At 39.7% G+C, this 11,074-nt stretch overlaps 1 protein-coding gene across 6 annotated transcripts in view; it reads left to right on the top strand.

Moving 5' to 3' along the window:
* The first annotated feature begins 1,270 nt into the window (after positions 1–1,270).
* Positions 1,271–11,074, top strand: part of dlgap4a (discs, large (Drosophila) homolog-associated protein 4a) — a 78,169-nt gene continuing 68,365 nt past the window's right edge. For 3 of the 6 annotated variants that reach the window (XM_078796562.1, XM_078796561.1, XM_078796560.1), the window contains exon 1: positions 1,271–1,519. The gene's annotated coding sequence lies outside the window, so the exon portion shown is untranslated. The remainder of the gene's footprint in view (positions 1,520–11,074) is intronic. The other 3 variants (XM_078796564.1, XM_058051058.2, XM_078796563.1) reach the window with 1 other exon arrangement.

Here is an 11,074-nt window from a genome sequence, read left to right as displayed (position 1 = left end):
ACCATTCACACTCACATTCAAAACTATGGACAATTAACCTAGCATGTTTTTGGAATGTGGTAGGAAACCGGAGTAGTCGGAGAAAACCCACACATGCACAGGGGAGAACATGCAAACTCCACACAGAGATGGCCGAGGGTGGAATCGAACTAGCTGTGTGACCTGCGCGCTAAACACTCATCCGCTGTGCAGATAAATGAATCAATATTTTAATAGTTTGCTCGGCACAGATGCATATTTTCATTGAATTATATAATTCTGCGGGGTGGCACAGCGGACTAGTGGTTAGCGCGCAGACCTCACAGCTAGGAAACCAGGGTTCAATTCCACCCTCGGCCATCTCTGTGTGGAGTTTGCATGTTCTCCCCGTGCATGCGTTGGTTTTCTCCGGGTACTCCGGTTTCCTCCCACATTCCAAAAACATGCTAGGTTAATTGGCGACTCCATATTGTCCATAGGTATGAATGTGAGTGTGAATGGTTGTTTGTCTATATGTGCCCTGTGATTGGCTGGCGACCAGTCCAGGGTGTACCCCGCCTCTTGCCCAAAGACAGCTGGGATAGGCTCCAGCAACCCTCTTGAGGAAAAGCGGTAGAAAATGAATGAATGAATGAATGTTTTTTTTGTCGGGTGCACAGCAGTCGAGCGGTTAGCACACAGGCCTCACTGCTAGGAGACACAAGTTCGATTCCACCATCTCTGTGCGGTATTCTCCAGGTACTCCGGTTTCCTCCCACATTCCAAAAACATGCTAGGTTAATTGGCGACTCCATATTGTCCATAGGTATGAATGTGAGTGTGAATGGTTGTTTGTCTATATATACCCTCGTGAGGAAAAGCGGTAGAAAATGAATGAAGTTAATCAAGTTAAAATAACTAAGTCCCATTTTCTACACATGTAACATATGATATATACAAAACTACAGTACGATTACTTATTTTTCACTCAGGTTATTGTACACATGGTGCGTTCCTGGGCGTCTAAAGTGCGTTAAAATAGCCCACGTTGGCACTTTCTTGTTGTGGGTGAATCATCCCAGAGCTCCCTCTAATTGACTTGCTGATAAAAAACACGCACGCGTGGTGATTCATCCACCGTGAGACCGTCATTACGACTCAGTTGGAATCATTTCGGAGGATGAGTGTTTTTGGTCGTGGGCACTCGGACGCCCCCCCCCCACCCACCCACCCTCACCACCACCAACACCCCTCCACCCCCCCACCGCACTCATCCCACGTCTCGTCGGAGCAAAAGGCTGCAGCAGCATCAGCAGCATCACCGGCAGCCTCACAGCTGAGCTCCTCCTGCCGCCATGGCGCCTCCCGTGAGCCGGTGAGCCTCAATTCCGAGGAGCGCTGCCAAATAGTGCGACACATGCATGTTCTCCGTGTTGCGTTATTGGTTTCGTTTTGCGTACAATAAACCGGAGATGTGGTCGACATGGAAAGAGGAGGATAACTAGTGACGCGTGACAGGAACCAACAACATCTGCAGCTCATCGCAATAAAAGGTGACAAGGTAAGCTTGCTGTTTTTTTTCCTTGCTGGGTTCTCTTTCTCATCCAAAAAAATTCCCCTGTGCTAAAAAACCAGGCTGCATTGTTGCATCGTCCACCAGTGTAAACCGGTGATATATATATATATATATATATATATTTATTTTTATTTGACTGTGCAGCAATGTGACTTGAACGTGTCATGCCAACAGCCTGTTTGCATGGTCCTGCTGTGGGAGTTTCATGTCAGGATGCCTGTGGACTGATGCTCCTCACTGCCACGCTTGCATGAGAAGAATGTCTGCATGCCAGAGACTCACATGCATCTGTGTGCAATTGGCAAGTTTTGCAAAGGAAAACAGTTGATTTTTATTAAAAAAAAAGGCTTAACTTGGTGCGTAATTTGTAATAGAAAATGATTTATATAAAGTTTCATTCTTATTTTGTTGTATCTTGCCTGTGTGTCTCCTCTTGTGCTGCTGTTGATGAGGTTGCATTGGTTGCACTGATCGATAGCTCGCTTGGATTGAGGCCTGTGTTTCAGAAATCCTGACAATTAAAAGCCTATTTGTTAGTTGGAAGGTTGATTAATAATTCATGACCTCGACGGGGACCGCGATTCTGTAGATGGCACACTTGGAGGATGTCAGTCTCGGACACGTTGAGAGCTTGACGGTCTGACAGCTAAGAGCTTTACTCTTAACACGAAACATAACACCCTTGTCTGGTCTCACAATCTATACACGTGTTCTTGGAATAAATGTCAAGAATGGCAACCGGATCAATATTTCCATGTATACCACTTATTACAGTACATACAGTAGCTGTTTTTATTGATATTTTATTTATTTTATTAGGAGATATTTTATTTATTTTATTTTATCAAAAATGTCAACACAAAACATGTTTCTATCTAGAAATGAAACAAACTTTTAAATAACAACGTGATTGTGTCCTCAAAGATAGGATGAGGCAGTGAGATCAACCACCACCTCCTTCTTGTTTTGACATGAGTTGATGACTAAATTCAGGAAATCACGACAAAAAGGTTTAGCGTTAGAATTATTTTAATTCATTTATTCATTTTCTACTGCTGGTGCTGGAGCCTATCCCAGCTGTCTTCGGGCGAGAGGCAGGGTACACCCCGGACTGGTATGCCAGCCAATCACAGGGCACATATAGACAAACAACCATTCACACTCACATTCATACCTATGGACAATTTAGCTCGATGGGATCGCAATTCTGAGCACCAATATTTCCATGTATACCACTTATTATAGTACATACAGTAGCTGTTTTTATTTATATTTTATTTATTTTATTTATACTGTGCTTAATTGATTCTTGTAAATTCAATTCATCCCTTCCAGAAAGTCAAAAATGTCAACACAAAACATGTTTCTTATCTAGAAATGAAACAAACTTTTAATTAACAACGTGATTGTGTCCTCAAAGATAGGATGAGGCAGTGAGATCAACCACCACCTCCTTCTTGTTTTGACATGAGTTGATGACTAAATTCAGGAAATCACGACAAAAAGGTTTAGCGTTAGAATTATTTTAATTCATTCATTCATTTTCTACTGCTTTTTCCTCATGAGGGTCGCGGGGGGGGGGGGGTGCTGGAGCCTATCCCAGCTGTCTTCGGGCGAGAGGCGGGGTACACCCTGGACTGGTTGCCAGCCAATCACAGGGCACATATAGACAAACAACCATTCACACTCACATTCATACCTATGGACAATTTAGCTCGATGGGATCGCAATTCTGAGCACCAATATTTCCATGTATACCACTTATTACAGTACATACAGTAGCTGTTTTTATTTATATTTTATTTATTTTATTTATACTGTGCTTAATTGATTCTTGTAAATTCAATTCATCCCTTCCAGAAAGTCAAAAATGTCAACACAAAACATGTTTCTATCTAGAAATGAAACAAACTTTTAATTAACAACGTGATTGTGTCCTGGATGTGGCAGTGAGATCAACCACCACCTCCTTCTTGTTTTGACGTGAGTTGATGACTAAATTCAGGAAATCACGACAAAAAGGTTTAGCGTATTTTAATTCATTCATTAATTCGTATTTTAATTCATTCATTCATTTTCTACTGCTTTTTCCTCACGAGGGTCGCGGGGAGGTGCTGGAGCCTATCCCAGCTGTCTTCGGGTGAGAGGCGGGGTACACCCCGGACTGGTATGCCAGCCAATCACAGGGCACATATAGACAAACAACCATTCACACTCACATTCATACCTATGGACAATTTAGCTCGATAGTCTGTGTTACAGCAGGTCTTTATTAGACAAGATAGCGCACATTCATACAGTAGCTGTTGCATCTAAAAGGTCTCTTGTGGGGAAAAAGTAGTAGGCATACAGTATTTGCTCAGCTGTTAAGTAGAACCGTGCCGTATATTTCAATTCCACCCGCCACTTTCCAGTGGGAATAACACAGCTTGCTGAGTTAAATTTACATTTTGATGTTTGCAATAGTTCATTCATTCATTTTCTACCGCTTATCCTCACAAGCCTATCACAGTTGTCTACGGGCGAGAGGCGGCGTACAACCTGGACTGGTATGCCAGCCAATCACAGGGCACATATAGACAAACAACCATTCACTCTCACATTCATACCTATGGACAATTTGGAGTCGCTAATTAACCTAGCATGTTTTTGGAATGTGGGAGGAAACCGGAGTACCCGGAGAAAACCCACGCATGCACGGGGAGAACATGCAAACTCCACACAGAGATGGCCGAGAGTGGAATTGAACTCAGGTTTCCTAGCTGTGATGCCTGCGCACTAACCACTCGATCACCGTGCAACCCTCTGCAATAGTTCATTCATTCATTAATTCATTCATTTTCTACCGCTTATCCTCACGAGGGTCACAGGGGTGCTGGAGCCTATCCCAGCTGAGCTCAACCACCACCTCCTTCTTGTTTTGACGTTGATGACTAAATTCAGGAAATAACTCGTGACAAAAATGTTTAGCCTTAGAATTATTTTATGCAAAATTATAATTATAAAATTATAAAATTGTGTTTTGTGTTAACATTTTTTGAGTGTCACACACTGATGATATCTCAGATGAGATACGTAACTTTTACAGCTTTTTCGGGCAACTTGGGGCACTATTTAAACATTATTGTATTATAAAACCACTTGATACTCTTTACTGCTCTTTGATATTACCATATGTAACTTATTGTGTGGTGATATGGGATAACTATAAAAGCAATCGGCACTGCAAAAAAGAGCATAATAATAATCCATAATGCAGCGTACAGAACATACAAATCCTTTATTTCTAAAATCGCAATATATTAAAATTCACAGATTTAGTAAATTTACAAAGAGCTAAAATAATGCATAAAGCCAAATCTATTATGCAAAAACATCCTAAAATACTTTTCTGCAAGGACAAATATGATTTTAAGGAAACTCATGGCTTTTCAGTTTTTGGAATCAAATTATGGAATAAGAATTGAATTATTGAATAAGAAAATCAAACAATGCATTACGATGAGCTTTGTTTGTTTGTTTCCTGATTATGGAGACACCACAGCGGATCTTTTTTATCCTTGTATTGATTTTTGAGCCCTTCATATTCCGAATGCCCTTCCGGATGAATACTAGCGGAGATTCGAACCTGTGTCGCCTGCTCCAAAGTCCAGGATGCTAACCACTACACCACGATGGGCTTGTTCTGCAGTAAGATAAGCAAATTCCAGAATCAATACAAGCACAGTGGTGCGGAACACTATTTCAGCCTAATCGCCGTTTCCGCTTGGATGCATTTCACTGTAGCACACAATTTTAAGTGAGGAAGCAGTAGATTGTTACCTGTTTTGTGTTGGCGCTGTGCTTGTCAAGGTAAGTTATCCAAGATTCCTTTGGTTGGTTCCTGTCAAGTTGTCTCATTATGTTGACTTTGACTTAAATTCTGAAACGTGATTCAGCACAAAATCTGTTAATATTGGAAGCTCAGTCTGCTGTAGCATGCTGTAGTGCTGATAGGCGTATACTTTTGTATTATGAATCCAGAAACTATGCATTGAAAACATGTCCTCGACATGCGTACAGCTCAGCTATGAATTACTAGAATTGTCAGTTTTCATTTTGTTTTTCAATTTTACAATTTCCATATTAGGTATTTTGGTCTTAACCTTTAGATGCACGAGTGACTGAACCCCACACTCTTCCATAAGTGGGTCAAAAATGACCCACACTTCAATCAAAGCGTTTTTATGCCAATTTTGCCATTTTGGTTAAGAATAATCACTTGTATGATATTTAGTATTATAGTTAGGACCACATAAGAATGATTTCATCCAGCATCTGTAATCTGGTCTACAGTTAATTTATTCCTGACGGCAAAAGTTGATAAAAATCAAAGGTTCCGATTGGATTCTATAGAAAATACATGCGAGTCATTTTTGACTCACTTATGGGGTGGTAACACAAAAACAAAAAATTCTTAAAATTTATAAAAAGTCAGTTAAAAATGTGAATGGCATGATATTAAAAACATGTTTTTTGAGGAATACCTGGCATATGAAATGATGAAAAATTTTAATTATCAAATATTTCAAGAAAACAACCTGACCGGGCCATTTTTTTTACCCACTTATGGAAGGTTGGGGTAGTAACACAAAAACTAAAATTTCTTAAAATGTATAAAAGGTAAGTTAAAAATGTGAATGGCATGATATTAAAAACATGTTTTTTTAGGAATACCTGGAATATAAAATGATGAAAAATTTTAATTATGAAGATATTTCAAGAAAACAACCTGACCGGGTCATTTTTTACCCACTTATGGAAGGTTGGGGTAGTAACACAAAAACTAAAATTTCTTAAAATTTACAAAATGTAAGTTAAAAATATGAATGGCATGATATTAAAAACATGTTTTTTGATGCATACCTGGAATATGAAATGATGAAAAATTTTAATTACGAAGATATTTCAAGAAAACAACCTGACCGGGTCAGTTTTTTACCCACTAATGGAAGGTTGGGGTAGTAACACAAAAACTAAAATTTCTTAAAATTTACAAAATGTAAGTTAAAAATATGAATGGCATGATATTAAAAACATGTTTTTTGAGGAATACCTGGCATATGAAATGATGAAAAATTTTAACTATCAAGATATTTCAAGAAAACAACCTGACCGGGTCATTTTTTACCCACTTATGGAAGGTTGGGGTAGTAACAAAAAAACTAAAATTTCTTAAAATTTATAAAAGGTAAGTTAAAAATGTGAATGGTATGATAGCAAAAACATGTTTTTTGAGTAATACCTGGAATATGAAATGATGAAAAATTTTAATTACGAAGATATGTCAAGAAAACAACCTGACCGGGTCATTTTTGACCCACTTATGGAAGGTTGGGGTAGTAACACAAAAACTAAAATTTCTTAAAATTTATAAAAGGTAAGTTAAAAATGTGAATGGCATGATATTAAAAACATGTTTTTTTTTTAGGAATACCTGGAATATGAAATTATGAAATTTTTTTATTACAACCTGACCGGGTCATTTTTTGCCCACTTATGGAAGGTTGGGGTAGTAACACAAAAACTAAAATTTCTTAAAATTTATAAAAGGTAAGTTAAAAATGTGAATGGCATGATATTAAAAACATGTTTTTTTTTTAGGAATACCTGGAATATGAAATTATGAAATTTTTTTATTACAACCTGACCGGGTCATTTTTTGCCCACTTATGGAAGGTTGGGGTAGTAACACAAAAACTAAAATTTCTTAAAATGTATAAAAGGTAAGTTAAAAATGTGAATGGCATGATATTAAAAACATGTTTTTTTAGGAATACCTGGAATATAAAATGATGAAAAATTTTAATTATGAAGATATTTCAAGAAAACAACCTGACCGGGTCATTTTTTACCCACTTATGGAAGGTTGGGGTAGTAACACAAAAACTAAAATTTCTTAAAATTTACAAAATGTAAGTTAAAAATATGAATGGCATGATATTAAAAACATGTTTTTTGATGCATACCTGGAATATGAAATTATGAAAAATTTTAATTACGAAGATATTTCAAGAAAACAACCTGACCGGGTCATTTTTTACCCACTTATGGAAGGTTGGGGTAGTAACACAAAAACTAAAATTTCTTAAAATTTACAAAATGTAAGTTAAAAATATGAATGGCATGATATTAAAAACATGTTTTTTGATGCATACCTGGAATATGAAATTATGAAACATTTTAATTACGAAGATATTTCAAGAAAACAACCTGACCGGGTCATTTTTTTACCCACTAATGGAAGGTTGGGGTAGTAACACAAAAACAAATATTTCTTAAAATTTATAAAAGGTAAATTTAAAAATGTGAATGGCATGATATTAAAAACATGTTTTTTGATGCATACCTAGAATATGAAAACAACCTGACCGGGTCATTTTTGACCCACTTATGCATCTAAGGGTTAATGCAGACAGATTCGGGTTGAATCCCAATTCTACCCCTAAGCCCTTCCCCTTCCCTTACCCCTTAAAACGTAGTACCAAGGTGAAGAAGCCATTAAGAAATGGGGCACCACTTGATTATTATGACATCATCACGCTTCACCGCTTGCTTGCTGTAACATAGGCAGACGATGAGATACTGTATAATTAAATTATTCATAATAAATATTTCCTTCCGTAAAGTAAAGTGCATACAAAGTGCTGTAATATTGTGTCTGACCTTCTGCATCCTCATACATTATATGACTGCATGTTGGGGCACATTATGGAATGTGCCGGAGCGAAAATGTCACTAAAAGTGTTTGTCTAATTTGCATGGACTACGGGCTTGAAAGCAACCCTCTTCTTCTCTCACTGTGTGTAGTGGGCGTACACCCAGTTGACATACACAACAATGTAATAACAATATAACCAAGCCTCTCCCGCCACTCATCATGTTGTGTTATATTGCATGATTTAGCTTTTTATCTATTCTATTTTAATGCAGTATTAGATGTGATGCAACACAACTCATTACAATGCTTTGCATTTTGCACAAAGCTTAAAAAGTTTCTCCATTTTTGATATAAAGTAGTTCAAATACAATCAGATGTACTGTATCATGTTAAGCTGTTGTTCCTCCACGTTTACCATAGCAACAAGCCCTCGGTGTAACTCAAGTTCAGCCATGTGCAGAGACTTGTGTGTGTACACTTCCTCCTTACCACTGTTAGAAGTGTCTTACTGCTCCATCTGCTCAGCTATTGTCTCATCGTCACCCTCTCAAATTTGTGCTCGAGAGGCCTGAAGTGAATAACCAAATGTGCTCTCATTTTTTAATTGTTCTGTACATTATTAATATAATTTTTTTGTAGATTGTTTTCGAGTCATGGTCACATAGGAGCTGGTATTCAGTATCCCATAGAAATGATATATTTCAGCCACCGGTTATTACAGTATATATTGTCAAGGTATAATCCTGTACCATTGAAACTTTGATATATTTTAGTCAAAACACTCAAAACACAGCCATGATTGTCTGGAGCTGCACGAGTACTGCAGTCACTGGGGAGCTGCGGATCCAACATGTACTGTACTTGTTCAGGCTTCATAGCGAAACGAGGTATCCACTCCATCCACAGTTAGCAAGGCCTTGTGTTAGTCCGCCATATAATTATAGTTTTTCATGTTAGCTGCTAGGGGCCGCACGGTGGTCGAGTGGTTAGCGTGCAGACCTCACAGCTAGGAAACCAGGGTTCAATTCCACCCTCGGCCATCTCTGTGTTGGAGGGTTGCTGGAGCCTATCCCAGCTGTCTTCGGGCGAGAGGCGGGGTACACCCTGGAGTGGTGGCCAGCCAATCACAGGGCACATACATATAGTCAAACAACCATTCACACTCATATTCATACCTATGGACAATTTGGAGTTGCCAATTAACCTAGCATGTTTTTGGAATGTGGGAGGAAACCGGAGTACCTGGAGAAAACCGCACAGAGATGGTGGAATCGAACTTGTGTCTCCTAGCAGTGCTAACTGCTCGTCCGCTGTGGAGCCGACAAAAAAACATTAATTCATTTTCTACCGCTTTTCCTCACGAGGGTTGCTGGAGCCTATCCCAGCTGTCTTCGGGCGAGAGGCGGGGTACACCCTGGACTGGTAGCCAGCCAATCACAGGGCACATATAGTCAAACAACCATTCACACTCATATTCATACCTATGGACAATTTGGAATTTTCGCCAATTAACCTAGAATGTTTTTGGAATGTGGGAGGAAACCGGAGTACCTGGAGAAAACCGCACAGAGATGGTGGAATCGAACTTGTGTCTCCTAGCAGTGCTAACTGCTCGTCCGCTGTGGAGCCGACAAAAAAACATTAATTCATTTTCTACCGCTTTTCCTCACGAGGGTTGCTGGAGCCTATCCCAGCTGTCTTCGGGCGAGAGGCGGGGTACACCCTGGACTGGTAGCCAGCCAATCACAGGGCACATATAGACAAACAACCATTCACACTCACATTCATACCTATGGACAATTTGGAATTTTCGCCTATTAACCTAGCATGTTTTTGGAATGTGGGAGGAAACCGGAGTACCTGGAGAAAACTGCACAGAGATGGTGGAATTGAACTTGTGTCTCCTAGCAGTGCTAACTGCTCGTCCGCTGTGGAGCCGACAAAAAAAACATTAATTCATTTTCTACCGCTTTTCCTCACGTGGGTTGCTGGAGCCTATCCCAGCTGTCTTCGGGCGAGAGGCGGGGTACACCCTGGACTGGTGGCCAGCCAATCACAGGGCACATATAGACAAACAACCATTCACACTCACATTCATACCTATGGACAATTTGGAATTTTCGCCTATTAACCTAGCATGTTTTTGGAATGTGGGAGGAAACCGGAGTACCCGGAGAAAACCTACGCATGCATGAGGAGAACATGTGCAAACTCCACACAGAGATGGCCGAGGGTGGAATTGAACCCTGGTCTCCTAGCTGCGAGGCCTGCGTGCTAACCACTAGTCCACCATGCAGCCGACAAAAAAACATTCACCTTCAATTTATCCATACATCCATTTTCTATACCGCTTATTCTCAAAGGGGTCGCGGGGATGCTGGAGCCTACCCCAGCTGTCTTCGGGTGAGACCAATCGCTTGGTTGTGAATTTCTTACTCTCCACAATATTGTTTCCATATTTTGGCCCAAATTGTCGATCCTTTAAAGGCTGTACTTTCTGTAACACTCTGCCAACTAGCATAATAGACTCCCCCAGGCTTCGTTGCCTTCAAATGTCATCTGAAACACTGACTCATGTCCACTCCGGTGTGTGATCACAACAATGGCCAGGTGTAGAGTACCGTCTATTGTACTTGTATCTGGACTATGCACTTCAACACAAAGCCTGGTGTTATTATAGTGTGTCATTTTAAACCACTTTCTGGCCCGTCTCACTGTTTCATTTGCATGTTAAACCGTACGCTGATCACCTGGGACAAATACATCAGTGTGCAACAATTATGAATGTGTGTCCCTCTGTGATTAATTATGTCCCGTTTGTCCATTGAAGGGGGGAGATC

The sequence above is a fragment of the Doryrhamphus excisus genome, linkage group LG15 (assembly GCF_037039965.1).
Source record: "Doryrhamphus excisus strain RoL-2023G ecotype Guam linkage group LG15, RoL_Dexc_Guam_v1.1, whole genome shotgun sequence".
Lineage (NCBI taxonomy): Eukaryota > Metazoa > Chordata > Actinopteri > Syngnathiformes > Syngnathidae > Doryrhamphus > Doryrhamphus excisus.
Note: the sequence above shows the minus strand (reverse complement) of the source record. Positions and strands in the feature narration are given on the sequence as shown.